The sequence below is a fragment of the Fukomys damarensis genome, unplaced genomic scaffold (genome assembly GCF_012274545.1).
Source record: "Fukomys damarensis isolate Sample0158 unplaced genomic scaffold, DMR_v1.0_HiC HiC_scaffold_16, whole genome shotgun sequence".
NCBI lineage: Eukaryota > Metazoa > Chordata > Mammalia > Rodentia > Bathyergidae > Fukomys > Fukomys damarensis.
Genome location: NW_022900928.1, coordinates 39,873,782 through 39,895,256, shown reverse-complemented (window position 1 = coordinate 39,895,256; position 21,475 = coordinate 39,873,782).

The window sequence follows — 21,475 nt, the reverse complement described above, 5'->3', positions numbered from 1 at the left end:
GCAAAGAAAAAACATAAGACTGATAGGAATTCATGAAAAAACAGGAGAAAACCCAAATGACCTAGACAGTATGCAAACAAATTTCAAAGAGTATCATTATGCTGTGCAGTTTGTGGGCCATTCTCTGGATTTATTTCATAGCCTACAGTCTAGTACAGTGAGGGTGAGCCATTTGGAGCTTTTAGCAGTATAGCCTGCTGAGGTACATGTGGCATAGGCTTACCACTGCTGGTCCATTATCTACTTTTCTCCATGTATTTAATTTTTTAGAACTGACGACAAATCATTCAATGAAATTTGGTGGATTTAATTGACCCTTATTAGTTTTATCATAAAAAAGAAAATTAAGGCTGGATATTTTGTTGAGTACAAAGAAAGGAAGGAATTAAAATGTGCTTTCTGTGTGGTAGATATTTGATGATTTGAGAACTCCTCTCAGCTAACCTCAAAGAACCTTATAAAGAAGGCATTATTTTCACAAATTTATAGGCATAAAAGTTAAGACTGAGCAAATTGGGACACTTTCCAAAGGTCTCACAGATAAGCAGCAGAACTGGTATCCAAAGTCCACTATCTTTTCATAGCATCTCAATGGTGCAGATGATAACTCACATTAGGACTTAAAATAGAGTCACTTATAACAGTTCTTAGTAAAGGAAGAAAAGTGACTTTACAAGGGAAAAAAATATATACTTTTAAAATATTCATCTGCAGGAGAAAGACACTTGGCTATTTGGGATTATTTTCAATATATAAAAGATTAGTATACATATATAGAATGAGAAAATATAGTGTGAGGCAATGTAGGTTCTTGTATAGCTGTTCCCTATATAACTGGAGAAATCACTACTGGTACTGTTTTTATTAAATTAAATAATATCTTTGAGTGAAGAAAGAATGTTCTTATCATCGATTCCATGTAAATTAAAATATCTTATTTCCTCATAAAATTTATTTTTAATATAAAGAGAATAATGCACTAATAAAAACAACTTTCTCTCCATAGGCAGTAAATAAATGAGAAGCATAATTTTAAAGAAGAATCATCACATTTCCAGCTTGCCCTGAGTATCTACTAAGCCTCCCTGCCATGGCTTGCATCATACCAAATTGTCTGAAATTTCTGCAACATGCTGTTCCTCATTTCACCACATTTGTCCATTTTATTTCAATACCTTCCTGCATTTTAAATGTCTTTATTTATTATTATTTATTATTAAGTATCTTATTATTTATGTTAGGTATTACCTTCCCCAGGCAATCTCCTCTGACCATATTTCAGTTCCAAGGACCAATTGTCCTTAACTGGGACTCCAAAATAACATCGCCATTAATATACTTCCATTGCATATATCATTGAGTGACTAAGTGACTCTTTTATTGTAAATCACTTTGTACTTAGTACTATTAGAGTTCCCTTGTACTTCTTTTTATTTAATTGAGTTTATTGGAACACAGATATACCTTATGATCACATTCATTATTGAAAGTTTGTACCTGTACAGCATATATCTTGATTCTTATTTTTCCCATTGCCTTGCTGTTCCTTCAACCATTCCACCCCTAAATACGTAAGTTTATTTTTTTCCTTACCTTTAATTTTTCCTTTCCATCCTCCTTCCCCCTCAAGTTCCCCTTCCACTTTTAGTATTTTCTTCCTATTTCATAATATCTATTATACATTTATACCTTCAGTTTCTTACACCAGATAAACTATTCCATATGTTTTTCACTTATGAGTATGGCCTGAAGGTGCATCCATTTAGCTATAAATGTCTTGAGTTTATCTTTCTTTATGTCTGAATAGTGCTCCATTTTATATATTTAAAAAACACATATTTATTCCCTCACCATTTGTTGGTATTTGGGGGTATTTCCAACATTTAGCAGCTACAAACTGTGCCACTAGAAATATGGTGCACATATGTCACTGTGGTGTGATGCTTTTAATTCTTTTGGGAACATATCCAGCAGGGGAATAGCTGGGTCAAGTGGTACCTCTAATCCTAGTTTTTTGAGGCATCTCCACACTGATTTCCACAGTGGTTGCATCAATCTAAACTCTCATCAACACTGGAGAACTGTTCCTTTCTTGCCACAGCCCTGCCAGCAATTGTTATTGGTTGATTCCTTGATAGCAGCCATTCTTTCTGGAGTGAGATGGAATTTTATTATTGTTCTCATCTGCATATCTCAAATGACCAGTGATGTTGAACATGTTTTCATATGTTTATTTGCTGCTTCTACTTAATCTGAGAAATGACTGTTCATTTCAGATACCCACTTTTAAATTGGGTCTTTACACTTGGAAGATCTGATTTTTTTAAAGTTCTCTATATATTCTAGATAGTAGTCCTTTGTCTGAGGAAGAGCTGGTAATTTTTTTCCCCACACTGTAGGTTGTCTTTTAGCTCTGTTGGTGGTTTTTCTTGCAATGCAGAAGTTTTTAATAAGACATGGTTCTATTTGTTGATTCTTCATGCTAGTTTACATGCAACTGAAGTTTTGTTCATAAAGTTTTTCCTATGCCAATGTCTTCAAGGATTCTACCTAACCTATCTTCTGTGCTTTTGTTTTAATGTTTAGATCTTTGATCTACTTTGATTTTAATTTAGTAAACAATGAGAGATATGTGTCTAGTTTCAATAATTAGCAAGTTGAAACCCAGTTTTTCCAGCACTAAAGGGACTATCATTCCTCCAGTGAGCATGTTTGGCTCCTTTGTCAAAGATGAGGTGGATGAGTACGTGTACATATTCTGATATGTTCCATTGATACTCCAGTCTGTTTCTTTGCCAATACCTTGTTGGGTTTTTGTTTGTTTTGTTTTGTTTTGTTTTGTTTGTTTTAATCACAGTAGCTTTGTATTATAGTTTCAGGTTAGGGATTGTGATACCCCCTGCCTCATCTTTGTTGCTTAGAATTGCTTTTGATATTCTAGGACTCTTCTGGTTACAAATGAATTTTTGGATTGTTTTCTCTAATTCTGTGAAATATGCTGTTGGGATTTCAACTGAGATTGCATTGAATCTATATAGTAGTTTTGGAGGTATTGCCATTTTCACTATACTGGTTCTTCCTACCCAAGAGCAAGAAAGGTCTTTCCATTTTCCGATATCCTCTTCAATCTATTTTTTCAAAGTGCTATAGTTTTCAAAGTAGAAGTTGTTTACTTCCTTCATTAGATTGATTCCTAGATATTTCATTGTTTTGTATGCCATTGTGAAAGAAACTGTTTTCCCAATTTCTCTCTCAGTGAGTCAGTTATTCATGTACAAGTCTACTGATTTTTTGAGTGTTGACCTTGTATCCAGCCTCTCTACCTAATCTGGCAATTAATTCTAGAAGTCTTTGGCACAGTTTTTGGGGTCTTCTATGCAAAGTATTATGTCATCATCAAATAATAGCAGCTTAACTTCTTTTCCTGTCTTTATTCCTTTTATTACTTTCTCTAGTCTAGCTGCTGTGGCTAATATTGCCAGAACTACATTGAGCAGGAATGATGATACTAGTATCCTCATCCTGTTCCTGATTTAGCATGAAAGATTTCATTTTTTGACCATTTGCTATGACATTGGCTGTTGGTTCATCATAGATAGCTTTTATCAGATTGAGTTAAAGACTTTATTTCAATTTTATGTAGTTTTTAATCATTAATAGGTGTTGAATTTTGTCAAATGCTCTCTCTGCTTATATTGAAATGATCATATGGTTTTTGTATTTTACTCTGTTAATGTAGTGTATTACATTTATTAATTTACATATGTTGAACCATCCATATATCCCTGGGATGAATCCCACTTGGTCAGGGTGTATGATCTTTTAGATGATCTTTTGTATTCTGTTTGCATGTATGTTCATTAGGGAGATTGGCCTACAGTTCTCTTTTTTGGTTGGGTCTATCTCCACTTTCAGAATCAAAGTAATCTTTGCTTCCAGGAATGAATTTAGGAGTATTGCTTCCTTTTCAATTTTATTAAAGAGTTTGAAAAGTAGCGGCATTAGCTATTCTCTAAACTTCCTATAGAATTAAGCAATGAAGCCACTGGGACCTGGGCTTCCCTTTGTTGATAAGTTTTTCATTATGTTTTCAATTTCACCGATTTGATATTGGGACGTGTGCTTTGAATTTATATATCCTTTTTGTTCAACTTTAGTAATTCATATGTATCTAGAAATCCATTTATGTCTTTTGTGTTTCCTATCTTACTGGAGTACAGTTCTCAAAGTATTGTTGATCTTGATTTCTTCTGGGTCCATTGTAATTTTACCCTTTTCATTCCTCATTGCATGGATTTGAGCCATTTCTTTCCTATTTTTTTGATAAGTTGGCTAAGGGTTTGTTTGTCAATTTTGTTTATTCTTTTGAAGAAACAACTCTTTTCTTCATCGACTTTTTTGTATCATTATCTTAGTCTTCATTCTGTTTATTTCTGCTATGATCTTTATAATTTCTTCCCTTATATATGCTTTGGGTTTGTTTGATCTCCAATTTCATTGTATCTGTGGTCTGATAATATACACAAGTTAACTTCAATTCATTTGCATTTATTTAAGCATGTTTTATGAGCTGGTATGTGGTCTATTTTGGAGAATGATCCATGTGCAACTGAGAAGAATGTGTATTCTGAATTTGTGTGGTGTAACACTCTGTACACATCTATTAAGTCCATTTGCTCAGAAGTTTGGTTCAGTTCTAGTATTTTGTTGATTTATTTGTCTAGTTGATCTAGTTGTGGCAATGAGGTACCAAGTCCACCTTTACAACTATATTAGTGCTTATTTACTTTTTCATGTCCATTAATATTTGTTTTATATAGTAAGGTGCACTAGTATTTGGTATATATATATTTATGATTGTCTTACTCTTTGTTCCTTTTACAAGGCTATGGTGACCTTCTGTCTTTCTTGTTCAGCTTTGGTTTGAAATCTATTTTGTCTGCAAATAAGATAGCTACCCCTGCTTTTCTCCAGGTTCCTATTACATGGAGAATTATTTGCTATCATTTTCTTTCAGTCTATGAACTTCTTTTTGAATTAAGTGTGTTTCTTTTGTACAGCGATTTTGCTTCTTAATCCATTTGCCAGTCTGTTTCTTTTGATTGGTGAATTGAGGCCATTAACATCAATGGCTATAGCTAATATGTATTGATTTAAACTTGACATGATATTTTCCTGTTGTTGGCTCATTTAAAAAATAACTTTTTCCCCCTTTCCATTTAATTTCTTTTTTCCTCATTGAGTTCATTTGTACATTTTAGGTATACAGTACAGTTCCATTCATCATTGGAATCTTGTAACTTTATATGACAGGTCTTGGTTCTCATTTTTTCCCCTTACCTTTACCCTCCCTTTTTAATTTCTTGCCTTGCCTGATGACTTTGATCTGTTGGGCCTCAAGGAGTTGTGACCCTTATCTTCTTTTTCTAGGACATTGTTAAGAAAAAAGGGAAAAGAAAAAAATGTGAGAGAATGAAAAGATGAAAATAAAGTGTTTGTAGATGGGGAGGGGAGAAGGGGGTGAAGGGAGGGCAGAGGTAAGGGGAAAAAAATGAGAATCAAGACTTGTCATGTAGAGGTACAAGATCCCAACAATGAATGCAACTGTACTGTATCCCTAAAATGTACCAATAAACTCAATTAAAGCTGAAAAAAAAAAGAATTTTTTTGAATGCTGGCTCAGTATTCATGAAGTTTCTTAAGTGTTCTTTTTCCTGAAAGTATCTTATTTTCCCATAAACTTTGAAAGATAATTTTTCAGGATACATCAATCTGTCTTAGAGGTTGTTCCCTTTTAGGGCTTTAAATGTTACACTCCAGGCTCTCCTTGCCTTGAAGGTTTGTGTTAGATGTCTGCTATAATTCTGATGGGCCTTTCTTTGTATGTGATATGTTTCTTTTCTCTATTTTAGTATTTTGTTCTTCTGTTGAGTTTCTGGGATCTTGACTATTATATGTCTAGGTGTAGATTTTTTTGTTTTGATCATGGCTAGTTGGGAGTCCTATGTGCCTCACTTATCTATGTCAAATTCTTTTCCTCTTGATGTTTTCTGACATTACTTCTATGAACATGTTTTTATGTCATTTGTACTTTCTCCTGTTTTTTCTTTGACTCCTATCAGTCTTATGTAACTTTTTTGAGATATCTAGCAGCTGCTGGATTGATTTCTAAGGTCCCTTACTATTTTTAAGACATCTCTCTTTCATGGTCATTAACCACAACCCTGTCTTTTATATCTGATATTCTCTCTTCATATTGGCCCATTCTGCTGCTCTGTGAATACTTTCAATTGAGTTTTTAGACTCCTAGATATCTGTTTGAATCTGTTTCACAGATTCTATTTCTTTCCTATGTTGGGTATTCATGGCCTCCATCATGGTCCTGAACACCTCTATTTTTTTTATCTGTTTTTCCTGAATCTTCAATCATATCATTCATTCTGCTCACCATCTCTGTAGCTATCAGGGAAGTTGTTTCTGTTTTGAATTTTTCTAGAACTTCAATCATCTGTTTTGTTACTTCCCATATTATCAATTCAGGGTGTTGAGGTGGTTTATTATTACATTTTTCTATCTCATTGCCCCCAGGATTTGCCTCTGTTGAGCTGGATGTCTGGGTTTGTGTCTTGTATTGTTTAGGTTCCTTCTCATTTCTATTTTTTACTGTTGATGTCTTTTGGTTTAATTCCAGGGTTGATAATTCTAAATTGCTTATTGTGAGTATCTTCATTGCTAGTATTTAGAACCCTTAAGAAATGACTACTTCTCAGAGTTGCCTTTAAGGTATAGCTGGTCTGTAGGTTTTGAGTATCCAATGACTCTTAGGCAATCTTGGTTTCAGTATATCCAGAAGGACAACTGATCAGAATAATCACAACACCTTGGCCCAAGTAATACAATCAGCATCAACAATAGCATGAAACATAGCTAAGAAAATGACAAATTGTGGTAACTATTAATCTGTCACCTTTAACCATATAAACTAGATCAAGACCAAGGACCATCCCAAATATGTTTGTAGTAAATAAGCCCTTCAATATAGCAAGCAAATTTCCTCTCTGGGATGAGCACTTAGAAGGAGTTGGAAGAGGAGTGGGTAGAGAGATAGAAAGAGAGGGAAAGGTTAGAAGTGAGGCTAGAGGAACAAGGAAGATCATGCAAACTTTGGCAAACTAGTGAAAATAAGAGGAAAAGACAGAGGGAAGGAATAAAAACAAAAATGTAAAAAACTAACAGCAACAGGAATGCTAGAAACTATATTCACTTTCCTATAAAAATAAGGACAATTTAGAAAAGAAAAGATAAAAAAACTCTAAAATAAGATAGGAGAAGAAACAAGAAAGGAGAGAAGGGGAGAGATTGAGAGAGAGAGAGAGAGAGAGAGAGAGAGAGAGAGAGAGAGACACCACTTCCGGGTATATTTCTGCTGTCATGGTAGACAACATAAGCAGCAGCATGTAATATAAGTCTATTAGCCTCAGCAAGCCAGCCATAGTACACTGAGATTCAGGCTGATTTTTGGATGCAAAGTAACCTCTCACAGGATTGAACACTGCAAGGTTTTACTGCAAGTTCGAGCCAGTCTTCCCCCAAAGCAAGTCCAAATTCAGGTAGGAGGTGCTGATCCCACCAACTTACCAAGCACTGTAATCCAGCTTTCCTTTATTGCAGAGACTTTCTTCATGTGGCCAGTAGGCTTCAGTTTTCATCAAGGAGCCTTACAGAGGCCCCTTTCTCTGCTGTTCACCACTGTTATATCTTCTGGAGCTCTTAACAATTGTCTTTATGGCCTCAGGCATCTCTGCCACATTAATCTGGATTCCTGCACAGTCTGCAGTAGTTCTGGGACATCAGGGGAAACTGACCTCCACTGCAGTCCGAAGGAAGTAGGGGGAGTCCTGGGTTTCAAAGCAATGGTTCTAGGGTGGCTTCCCCTGTGCTTCTTAAGAGACCTAGCCTTTTTTTTTAACTTTACTTCAGTAAATAAAATAAAATCTTCGCTAGGGCTGGGGATTTAGCTCAGTGGTTTGGTGGCCTGCCTTGCAAGTGGCAAGGATCTGAGTTCAATCTCCAGTACCAAAATAAATAAATAAATAAATAATTAAAAATAAATCTTTCCTGGAGATGTCACAATTCTCTTTTGTCAAAAAAGCACAGTACAAATGCAGCCATTTCATTAACTTAGAATTATGTCAAAGACACAGGTCTTCTAACCTAAATTTAAGGATTCTAAATATTCAGAGATCTCACCTTCTGAGAACTGTACAGTGTAATTAGAAGCAATTAGAGTGCAATTTATTTGTGGCATTTATTATCTGGAAACATCCCATTTCCTATACATTCAACTTTTTTTTCCTGTGACATATTTCCTTTATTTCACTATGGAAACAGGAAAGACAGAACCAATTAAGGACACATGGAATTAAAAACAGCAAACCACTGTTGTCAATAAAAAGGCAAAGAAAATCATAGCTGTGGAATGTTACAAAGCTGATTGGGTTCCTCAGTTCAGAGAGATTGAAATCTGAATAAGTGAAAGCACCATAAGAAAGTTATATCATAGTGTTCTTAACATACTGAAGTGCTCCATGGACACTGTGATATGCCATTTGGCCAGTATTCTGGAAGTTAATAGACTGCCTTAAAAGTATCACAGTCTTCAAGAGGGAGAAAACAGAATCTTGTTATCAGATACATTAAAACTTTTTTGCTATCAGCTGCATAATTTATGTCAATCTTTTAAAACTAGTTTTATGCTAATTTACTTAGCTGTAAAAAAAATACACAATTCTACCTTTCTTGGAACTTTCTGCATAAATGAATTAAGATAGTAAATCTAAAGTTTCTATCACAACACTGAAAAAGTAGCATCTTATTCATTGATGCCTCTTTTCCATCCTTCTTTCTAGCATTTCACAGACATAGACTTGATTCATCAAACTATATATGTCAAAGTCTCTGGTTCTGCCTTTATCTTTTCAAAGATAGGTCAGATTCTGTTTCCTAGATGTCTGTATTTCAAGGACCCACATTATTAGTTTAGTGGAGAACTAAGAGAAGTTTATATATTTGCTTGCAATGTAAGACTATTTTGAAAATAAAAGCCTATCATCACAAACACTTCACAAAGGAAAAGACCTTCTAACAACAAAAAATAAACAATCTCAGGGCAACATAGCCTTTTAAACTGAGTACAATTTGTGTTGTGAAAAATCACCTATGTTTATTTCCTTTTTCTCATTTTTTAGGGACTGGAGACAGTCTCATTAATGGCCAGCCTTTGTCTGCACCCTGACATAGATGACACATAGCATATTCACAATTACACCTAAAACAAGATCACACTAATACAATCACCATGTTTTCCTGACTATAAATGAAGGGCCTGGAATATTGTCATTGGGGATTTTATAACATCCTGACTCTCATCATAGGAGGAAAGTGAATATGTGATTACAGGTTTTTTTAAAAAAGTTATTAATCAGTGATTACAAGAAGATAACCATCCAGTGATAGGCAAAACATTGAGATCACAGTCTTAACTTCTTTCTCCACCATCTCTGTCCAGTACACAGTAGAAGTTTGCTGTTGTGTCTTGAACCTTGATTCTTCTCTACATTTTTTTCTTTTTTTTTTTCCTGGAATAATCTTCCTTTTACTCTGTCTTCTCTCTTTGAAGTGCTTTCTGACTCATGTACTGAAAGCTATGCTGCACGGCATCCTCATATCTTTAGACTACCTTTGTTGCTAAGTGTTACCAGTCAATAGGTTGCTTTCTAGCCCCTAAAAGCAGCAACTCTGCCTTTAGTCATATTTGTAACAGATGACTCATAGCAGAGCTCAATCAATGTGTAGGGAATGTTTAGTAAATATTGAAGCAATAACACCAGGAAGCATTAGATTTGAGGTACTTTTCTATCTTACAAGTTTAATGGAAATCTAAAATCATCTATTTTAACATATGTCTTTTCTTATGAAAAGACAAAATTATTTCACATGTTGGTTATATTGACTTAGTAAATATTTCTTGGATAATCAGTATGTTAGATCTTTATGTTATGATTAAAGATTAATAAAGCATTGTCCTTATCCTCAACTTGTTCACAAGAAAATAAGATACATACTTAACCTTAGCCTTACCACTGATTAGATGTTTGTACACATGAATACAAACCATAGTGAACTGTGGCATAATTGCACTGCATTAGGCTCTGCTAAAATGGGGCCACAGGGTCAAACCTATGCTCAAGGAACACAGCTGATGAAGGTAGAATTAATTTTGATAACAATTATGATTGTAGACTGGGGCTTGCAGTTTCCTGTTCTAGGAAGACAGTGGCATAATTTCATATTTATGAGTCATACTCTGTTATGGACTTGAAAATATCCCTGTCTTCTCTGAGAAGTGGAAAATGGAGTAATTTGATGCATATGTTCTTCGAATTAACTTGAAACATGTGAAAGTCCAGCCTTTAAGAAATGGCTTGCAGGCCTGAGTTTTCTCATCCTGGGTCTAAAGCTCAATATTTGAAATTAAGTCAGCAGTGGGAGATGGACTCTTAAGAAAGCAAATGCATGTTATCTAATGATTGCCCTGTATGATGCAAAGGAAGAGAAATAAATGGCAGTACTAAGAGTATCACTGAGAGTCACAAAGCTTGGCCTGAGATCCTTACTGTACGTAAAGCCATTTTGCAGGTATCCTGACCTGGGCAGAGTAAGAAGATCTGTGTCTGATGATGGCCCAGCCAGAGATATGATTTGCAAAGGTGATCTTGTAAAACAGGTAGAAACTATGTGAGTATAATCACGATATTTCAAATACCCCAAGTTGAGAAATAGGTGCAGAATTCTGAGTGTTGTTATTTCACCTTGGTCAGCTCCAAAAGACCCATTATAAATTCCATATAGGAGGCTGGATGGAGCAGTGGAAAAAGCATCAGCCTTGGAGACTACAGACCTGAACTAGTTTCTAATTACACTGCCAGGTGCCTTGTGATGTGTCACTTAATTGCCTGGAATTTAACTCCCCTGTCTAAAACATAGATGTCATAGTAATCTTTCATTGTTTACCTGAATCCTACTTACCATAAACTCAAGGAATGGTGTTTATACTAGTAATATCACAGTAATAGGGGTTAAGTTCAGACTGTGATCAGATACGCCCAGGCTCAAATTTTTATCTCTTTGTTTTTCAGTTTCTTATTTTGTATATGTATAACAATAATTAGAAGAATGCCAACCTTACAGGTTTTTGCTGAAGATCAAATGAAGTGATAATTATAACTTTCTCAGTACAATACTTACCAGTTAGTAATTACAATAAAGAGTATCTATCACCATCATCACCATAGACTCACCATATAAGTGTGTGTGTATATAATATATAATAAATTATATATTATATATATATTATAAAGTATACATTATATGTATATTTATAAATTATATATGTTAGTGTGCGTGTGTAGATCTGTGACAAAAGCAAAAGAGCTGTGGTTCTCAAATCAAAAGCTCAATTTCACATGTTAAGAAAGGAGTATTGCTGGCATGTCTGGTTTAGGTGTAGCACTCATTTTTTCAGCACTATAATAAACACCTGACACAGGCTAAGTAAAGAGATTTATTTAGCTTGAAGTTGTGGTAGTTCAAGGGCATGGTATCTTCATGGGCTCAGTTCTGATGAGGGACATCTCAGGTAGGTAATATCATCAAAGATGGAAATGGCTGGGGCACACACGGGAATAACTATCACATCACCGTATGGGAGAATACGGTTGAAAGGGACCAGGCTTCCTCATTGCACAACCCTCTCAAGGGAACTATTTTAATCCCTCTAGAGGGCAGCATCTCCAACAATCGCCCACTGGACCTCACCTCTTAAAAGTCCTACCACTCCCCACAACTATAACCCTTGAGAGCAAATCTCTAATATTTGGATTTTTGGGCACCCAAGCAATCTATATCATAGCAAAAAGGACAATGTGTCATCAAAGAGGTGCATAACTGGCCATTGCTTTGAAGGGCACTAGCTTATTCTCTTTCTGCCTCCTTCTGCTACTCAATTTCTCCTGCGACTGAAACCAGACAAATTAGGATTTAAATTTAGGCTCTGCTATATACAATTGTGTGTACTTGGGCAACTCATTCCATGTTTCCACGCTTCCACTCTCTCATCTGTGAAGTAGACAGCATCTTACCCACAATGCATGGTAATTGTAGGATTTATAAACAGTAAACATGAAGAGCCTGGCATAGTACCTGGCACATTAAAGATTTTTTAACTAAAATTAACCTAACATCTTCAATCAGTTGTATTCATCACGTGATGGAGGACACCAAGTGTAGAACAGCTTTTATATACAGATTCAGAAAACTTGGCTTAGATTCATGTATGCTGTTGCAACCTTAGACAAATGACTGTTTCTTTGTGCTTCGTTTGTTTCAACTCATATATGAGCAACTGAAACTTGCCAACTTCTAAGGCATCCTAAGCTCTGTTAAGCTACTATTTTTCGCCTGCTGTGTACGAATTTATTAGCATGAGCTTTAGCAGCAGCTGTCATTGCCTCTTCTCCCTTTCCCTTACACTTCCATATTCTTGCTGCCACTTTCTTCATCTGAACTTGCGCTATTTTTCAATTCAACCACAGCATTGGCTTCATTACTAATTTCCCCTCTGCTTTCTATTTTTCTATTCCATTAAACATCTTGGTGTAAAACAAGTCTGGAAGCTCCAATTTGATAATTGTACTGATCAGTTCATAAACATTTTTTCCACTTATACACAAAATTCCTTACCTGTTAATAGAGTCATTTAAAGTAATGCCCAGTCAGCTTGTACCTACCTTTTTAACATACTTCATTAGATGTAATAGTTTAATGTTTATAACTTTAAAAATAACCCAAATAAAGTAATAGTAACTATAAAAGAAGTGAAGAAAATATAGATAAGAAGCAGAGATAATAAAAAGTCAGATAATTGAAATTCATTCTTAATTCTAATTTATGGAGAACACTATCATAGTGATGTAAATCATTCTTGATTTTTGTCTTATACATTTATATTTAAGAATGGAATAATATAATTTTGCATCTTTCTTTTTCAATGAATATTTAAAATGACATATCATGTAAGGACTTATTAACTTAAAATATGTAACTTTTTGTTATTTATTTATACCTATAGACAGATAAGATTCTTAAAGTTTACCCATATGTCTTTTCTAGATATTATCTGGCCATCCTGTATTTGGCTAGCTAGATCAGAGGCATCCACTGATTTAAAACGAGAATGTCATTAAAATATAGAGAAAACAAACAAGATTGAATTGTTCAAGCACTTTAAAAAATGCTTGAATGAATTGAAAATATGAATGAATTGTCAAATCTACCTCCTGTTTTTCTGTTCAATGATCCTCCTCCAACCAAAAAGAAGAGTCCACCAGGGTAGAGTTCTCAGACATAGAAAATAAGATGTTCAGATGGATTGGCCAATTGAGTGTTAGAAGATCTGCGTATGTCACTCCTAAAACAGAGCCTGGGAAGACAGGAAGAACATAAATATATAACATCCTCCATTTTATGGGAGAAGTAGATTAAAAATATCCATGTACAATGTTTGCACAGGCTCTCTCTGAGGTTTTTGAGTCCCAAGAGCGGTGTTAGTGAACATGTATTTTCTGTGAACTGGAGAGAGGAGCAGAGCAGACACAGCTGAGAGAAGGGTGGGCCTGCAAAGCTTCCTGGGGAGGACAAGGACCCAGCAGCGATCTGAAATATCACAATGGAAGACTAGCTAGAAACTGTGCTTCATCTATGATGCTAGTGCAGACAGAGAATTACCTGGATGACCTGTGCAAATATCAAGGAATTTACATTCAACTAAAATGAATGACAGGAAAACTTTGAGCTCAGTAAAATTTCATTTCTACAAATTGACTGAATGGGAATTTAGAAAATGAATTCATGCAAGGAAAAATAATTTGCATCTGTGTATGCTTCTAAGATTGAGCACTGAGGTTTATACTCTGTATAATTCTGTAGAACTTTCTTATCACACTTCTCCTTTAAAATGTTCATGTTTATAATGTAGGGTGTAATTAGATGCCTTCGTATAAAGTGTCTCCCATTATCTCCATTTTCTCCACTTATAAATATCTACTCTTTCTTTAAGACTCAAATTAAATGATCAGTCTTCTGCTATGCCTCTCCCAAATCCAGCCATAACACCAGCAATTACCACAGGTAATTAGTTAGAACCTCCTTCTCCCTCACATCTACATTTGTTTCTATAATGCTGAACTTGTTTTCATCTCTATAATGGTGGATTCTTATTTTTATACCATCATTTGAACAGTATATTCAACTTATTACAGTGTATTTAATTGCAAGCTACAGAGAATCATTCTTACCTCCTAACTACCAGGGAATTTATTTAATGCAAACTAGGGATTTACATCATGGATAACTGATTGATGGATGAGATTAACAAATCAAACAAAAATTAAAAGGAAAAATGACAAAATGTCATCCTCCATTTTCTTCCTCTTTAATTAGAGAATTCAAGATAGAACATCTTGGACAGGAGTAACTGATTTTTCTCAACACTGACTCTTACTTGCAGCTTGGCTTGTAAAGAAAGACAGAATCCAGCCATTCACTTTCCGTAATAAGAACCAAAGACAACCCCAAATGGGAATTCTGATAAATGTCCATTATCTTTGAGTCTGTCCCCATAAGATAAGATAATCTCCTACCCGGATTTCTTAGATCTCGGCTGATGTGAATCAATATGACTTTTTCAGTGCATTCATTTTAAGAACTTTCTTTTGCCTTGTTCAGAATTCATCATTCTAATATTCTGGTACTTCAGAGGCCCACTATTAAACTAGTCCCTCAGTTTCCAGAATTTAAGAAATAGGAGGAAGATACAGCCAACTCAGAGCATTGTTCCTTCATTTGTAAAATGACAGAATAATGGGTTTAAAATGTTATACTCAATTAATATGAGGATGAGACTATCAGCATAAAAATCATCACGAGGACATATTTAATACACAGATTTATTGACATCCCTTGGTCAGAATTTGTGGGTCGTTTGGGGGTAGGTCCTTGCACTTTTAGCAGTTGTATAAATTCTGATTTTTCAACTAGTTTTGTAATCTATATCTGCAGATATTATGTAATGTTCCTACCAGTATATGTATTTTATTGTAAATGAAAATACAGTTGAAGATTTCAGCTACCAATATTAGCAGGGAATTTTGAGTCAGTGGTTCTTTAATTCCTCCTCAGATTTTAATGCTTACCTTTACACTTGAAAATCAGTTGATGTTGGAAGCAGCTGAATTAAGATGATCACAATGGCAGGCAAACTAAGACTAGATTAGATCTGTTCAGTGAACCCCAAATCCTGTAAACCTTTAAGTACATTTGCTGGCTACCTTTTCTTCACAATTCTGGAAGTCACCAGGGCAGAGATTATTATCCCAGATATACAGTGAAGGATTTAGAGGCTCAAAATAGCCTTTTCTTTCTTATTCATGATTTGTTTGGTAAACCAGGAACATTGGCTAAGAACTTTTCAGAAATGTAGGATTTCAAGCCCACCTCAGTCTTAATGGACAAAATCTGGAATTTAATAAGGTCCCTGGGTGATTCTCTTTAAAGTTCAATAAATCCCTAGTTTCCCCCAAGCTTCCACATCAGGCATGGCTTATGGGCAACCAAACCACCAGGAAATGAAGAGATCATTTACTAGGCAAAATATCATTGCAATCAGTAATTTTTAATAGTCTGGTTGAGCATATTTTCTTGGTCAGAAATTTATAGGCCACAGACAAGGAGTTAGAGCTGTCAGCAGCTTCACCATCAAAACTCAGGCAAGGAGGAAGAAAGAGGCAGAGGTAATGAAGCATTATGCTCCAAGATGACCCTGAGAGCAAGGCTTCTTTCTGGTGACAGGTAAGGGGCAATGTGTGTCTCTCAGGTTCTGACCTGAAGCTTTATTCCCACATTGAAATAGAAAGGAAGTAGAGCAGAGAAACATTGAGACTGCGACATAATCCAAACTACAATGAGTAATTTCTTTATTTGGACTAGGTTAGGCTTTATTTGGCTAGGGCATGAGAAACTCTGAACCAATTTTGGCTATTAGCTATCTCTGTGCTTAGACTTGGGAGAGGGAAGTTACAAAAATTAATGAAGTTACAAAAATTAATGAAATAAAACATATTTGAAGATATGCTATCCATGAAATAATTGATCTAAAACATCCTCATATCCAATCATTTGGATCTTCTAGGTCAAAAATCCATTTTTATCTTTTGGTTCAGAGTGATAATCACATGCAAAACAAGCAATAAGAAACATGGAACAGTTGTTTCAATAATATTCAATCAATTGTTATTCGCCAAATAAGTAGTTACAACCCTTGACTAGCAACTTTCTGTGCCAGACACACTACAAAAGATGATTTTACTAACAGGTGTCAAGAAGACATTAGTATTTGTATTATTCCACTCTTCATTCCAGGGTGTCTTGACCAAGATGGTGGTTAGTGTCACTACCATCACAAGCTCAGGGAGATCATGTGAACTGCAGGAACCTTCCACTGACAACTAGCAATCAAGAGGAGTTTCCACTTCAAGTGTCAAAAATGCCACATAGAAACTGAACTTCTGCTTTCACCTGCCAGCAGCAGGACAGAGCCCCTCGTTGGTCTACTGCAGTGGTGATAGAGAAAACCAGGGGGCGGGGTGCTTTAATGAGATGCAGAATTGCAGACTACAGTATGAAATCATTCAGTTCTCTATTTAAAGTTACCTGTCATGTGAAGAATTAGAACTAGGAAGACCTAAAGCTTAATATGAAGGATATTCTTCAGATAACAGCACCAGAATGTTAGAGATGTTAGAATTATTGGATAAGATTACGGAGCATCCATATTAAAAACATTTCACTGAGCAATTATGAAAAAGTTGACAGATGAAAAAAATAGAAAATATCAGCTGAGAAAAAGTCTCAGAAAAGAGATTCATGGTGTGAAGGACTAAATGGACATTTTAGTTCTGAAAACTAAAATAAGTAAAAAATCTCAATGGATGGGCTCAGCGGCAGAATTTTACAAATTAGCCAATTTGGATCAATCCATTGAATACATAAATTATCAAAACTTAACTAATATGAAATTGATCATTTCAACGACCATCCTAAAACAATTAATTAAATTCAATTTATAGTTTTAAAACTCTAAAAAAGTTACCAGGCCCAGATTGTTTCACTAAGAAATTCTTTGAAATACTTTTTTAAATCATCAACAATTCTATATAATATCATCAGAGAGAAGGAACACTTTTCAATGCATTTTATAAAACTAACAATACCCTAATTCTAAAACTGCTTACCTATCTGTAATATAATGAGAGTATAAAAAAGAGAAAACTAGATCAATAGCCTCATAATATAGACACAGAAATACTTCAAATTTTAGCAACATATGAAAAGAATTATACACTCTAAGTAGAATTTGAGAGATGGAAGATTTAATATTCTAAGATAATATGATGCACTATATTGATATGTCAGGGAAATTCACTAGAAAGGCATTTGACATGATTCAATCTTAATTTGTGACAATAACTTAGAAAAATTGTTGCATAGTACAGAATATCTGCAATATGTTTATATCTAACATTGTACTTATCAATTAGTGCCTGAATGTTTTATCCTGAAGATCAAGAACAAAACTCTTATCAGTCATATTCAACATAGTGCTGGAAGTTCTAACAAGTGAAATAAGACACAAAAAGAAAAGAAAATGCATACAAAGAGGAGAAAAGGGCAATAGCACAATTGCCTTCATAGAAAACCCTATGCACATCTTCAGGAACAAAACTAAAAGCAAAGAACAAAAAACATCCTAGAACTGATAAGTGAGTTTAGTAAGATTACAAATGCAATTTAAACATATAAAATCAATTATAATTCTTTATATCTGAAAGTTATTCATGGTCATGTGGGCACAGAAATAAAAAATGCAATATAATTTAGAATTACACAAAAATAAAATTCTTACTTGTAACTCTAAAAAGAATCTATAGGAATTATAGGCAGAAAAATGCTAAGCACTGATTAAAGAAATAAGAATGGATCAGAAAGAAAAGAGAAAATTCTAACCTGCTCCAGCCAGATAAATGCCAAATAAAAACTGTCTACACTGCACATCCAAACTTGTGGTTAGAAGATGTGATTAGAAGATGAGATGCATTGAGAGACACACCAATAAATACAATGTAAAGAAATATTTCACCAAAGATGATACAGATGGCATATAAGCACACAAGAGGTGTTCAACATCATTTTCCATTAAAGAATTCAAATTAAAACTTCTTAGAGTCTAAATAAAGTCAATCATAATTGGCTACATAGTATTTTGCTCCATATCAATTTTGCTCCATATCAATTCTTCAAATGAGGAAGTTACAGAAATGAAGAATAGATTTGGAGATGTGAGGAATTTAAAGGAAGTGGGATGTGAGAAAGTTGGGTGTAACTATAAAAGGACAACAGGAAGTATCATTTTGGTAAGGGAAATGTTTTGAATTTTGGCTGAATCAATTCTAATTATGATATTGTACTATAGTTTTGCACAATAAGACCATTAGAGAAAAATGAGTAAAGTGTATACTGGATCTATTTATACTATTTCTTATATCTACATATGAATTTATAATTATGTCAAAATAGAAAAGATTAATAATAAAGAAGTATAGCTGGTTCTCCTAAGAAGAAACAAAAGTAATCTCAGAACATGAAGAACAAAAATTCACAGAAACTCATTTTTAAATGAATTTTCATAAATTTGGAATGAGAAATTGTAGTATGAATAAAGGCGGTTGACTTATTGAAAATAATAAATAATTCTGAACTTTTAGCAAAATTCTGATAAAATAGTAAAGAAATTAGGAAATGGAAAAAATGTAGAGGACCTGTGGAAATTCAAAATAGGTTAGGAGCATACTGAGAGTCCAACAAATATGTAAGGACAAAGAGGAGTTTTAATTGGGAAAAATGACTGAAGATAGTTCTTATAAAAGGACACCTAGTATTTAAGTTTCAGTCATTTATCATATTATAGCCACTCATTTCTCCAAACCTTCAAGAACAATTTTTATCTTGTTAGTTTTCTCTTCAGATTTCTTTTCTCATTGAGTTTATTGGTACATTTTAGGTATGCAGTACAGTTACATTTATCATTGGTCTCTTCAGATTTTAAAGGAAAAGGTTTCATATTCTCATTTTGGGATGATGAAAAGTAGAGAAAATACTTCCTAAAGTGAAGGTTCAATTAACATATGGATTCATTAGAAATATGAAATTGTAGTTAGAGGTGGTCAGGAAAATAACACCCCAAAACTGTTCAGAAAATTTGAAATCATCCAGAATGTCAAGCCTACAGTATTTAAGCTATTAAAGCTTCAACCTCCATTACATTATTTATTAAAATTCTTCAGAAAATTGTGTCCCTAAAAATTTGGGTCTGATGAGTTCCCAAATGATAGACATTTGGGTTACAGTCTATATTCTTAATTTAACTTGAGCATTAGCATTAGTTAAGTTCTTTAGAGTTGCATGGCTGATCTTTAGCTAAATATTAAACTATGGTTTCTCAGTTCAAAAAAACTTGTTCTCGTATGCTCTTCTGTGTCATTCAGGAACTGGGATTCAGAACTGTGGATATCTTTTACTAGATGGCTTGGCTCTCCACTGGATACCACAAATCAGAAACTTTTGAAGGAGACAGGAAGACAGGAGAAAGGAAAAGAAACCTTGGCATTTCACATCAGCTTTGCCCACCTGAGGACTTGTCACTTGATAGCAGACTGTTTAATAGGATTTCAGCATTCTCAGAACTAACTTTATCACGTACCTTCAAAAATAAAAGATTTAAGAAGATTATGCAAACACACACCTCAGAGATCTGTGTCCACCTTCACATGGTTTCTTCCTCAGGCTTCCAGATTTTGAGAAGTCCATTTTTTTCCCTCTGTTGACCCTATCTTTTCCCACTTCAGCTGTTTTCTACAATTATCTCAGTGTTGTCATTTTTTCACTTTTCCTGCTGTCTATTTTTAACCAGACTCTCATATTGTTTTATCAGTTGAAATACCTAGTATGATTTATTTTTATGACCAGACCCTGATTCTATATTTATACAAATTATATTCATAAATAAAAGGTTTTTTTTTTATAAGAACAGATGGGGAAGTAATAGATTTAGAATATGTAAGACTGAAAGTCTCAGTTTCTTGGAAACTGGTGAACATCAAGAAACTAGAAAAGTAGTTTGACATTGGATGGGAATAACACTCTAGATTCATAAACTTTATGTTAATATGGTATTTGTATTTTCCCACGTAACAGATTTAACGGGACCAGCTTTTTGCTATGAGGTATAAAATAGCACTACTGGTTGAAATTCCAACCAGGTTTCATATGAGGCTAGCATATAACATACTAATCCAGTCTTTTATGAAGGTATGTAAGAAATAACTTCATTGGCAAATTGAAATAGTCATAACAAGGTTGGAAAGGCTCAAGCTGAGATCTCAATTTTGTCTTACATGGTGCTTGTATAGGAGATAAATAGGCACTTATTATTGCATAGGTTTCTCCTTAGTCACTGAAGTGCTTGCTCAAAGCACAGAAGCATTACTTTCATTTGTGATGCTCATCCAGAATTCAGTTTAACTTGAGAGAGATCTATAAGGTTAGATATAGCCAAGCACTTCATTTCATGGCCCCCAAAGATCACTTGTTAACTCAGGAAGGTGTTGCAAGACTATTGGCTACCTGAGAATGGATTTAAATGAGGAGAAGAGGAGCTTGGGTAAATGTTATGCCTTGTATCTAGATGCTTGCTCAAAGCATCATGTAGTCAGAGGTGTTTTCTTGGTTTTTTGGGTTTTTTTTTTTTTTTTTTTCTGAGGTAGCTGGATCTAGAATTTGTGACTCTGGGATTGATTCATGGTGCAATTCTAGGTTCAAGGGCACTAAGGTTAAAGGTGTGAGTGTTATTTGCCCTAAGTAGTCTGGATAGGAAAAAAGGGGCAGAAAGATGCTGTTAAGGTCCCTTGTTGCTTTCACTCTTTTCCACCACCATGAACTGTTGCCCCTCTGCCACGTGCCACCCTACCCTGGAGCCAGCTAATTATGGACTGAAACCTCTACAAACTGAATTAAATAAATGCTTTTTCCTTTTAACTTTTGGTGTTGCATATTTTTGTCTTAGCAATGATAGGAAAGTAAATAAGATAGGTAGAAAACTCTTTCAAGTAATACTTTGTGAATTGGAAAATGCCAGTGTTGGTAAAGCTTCTTCCCTTGCCACCTGTGTATTGACTTATGTTAAGTGGAAATTTGGTGCTTTAATGTAAACTGAAAATTCCAGGATTAGTTCCTTGCTAAGTAC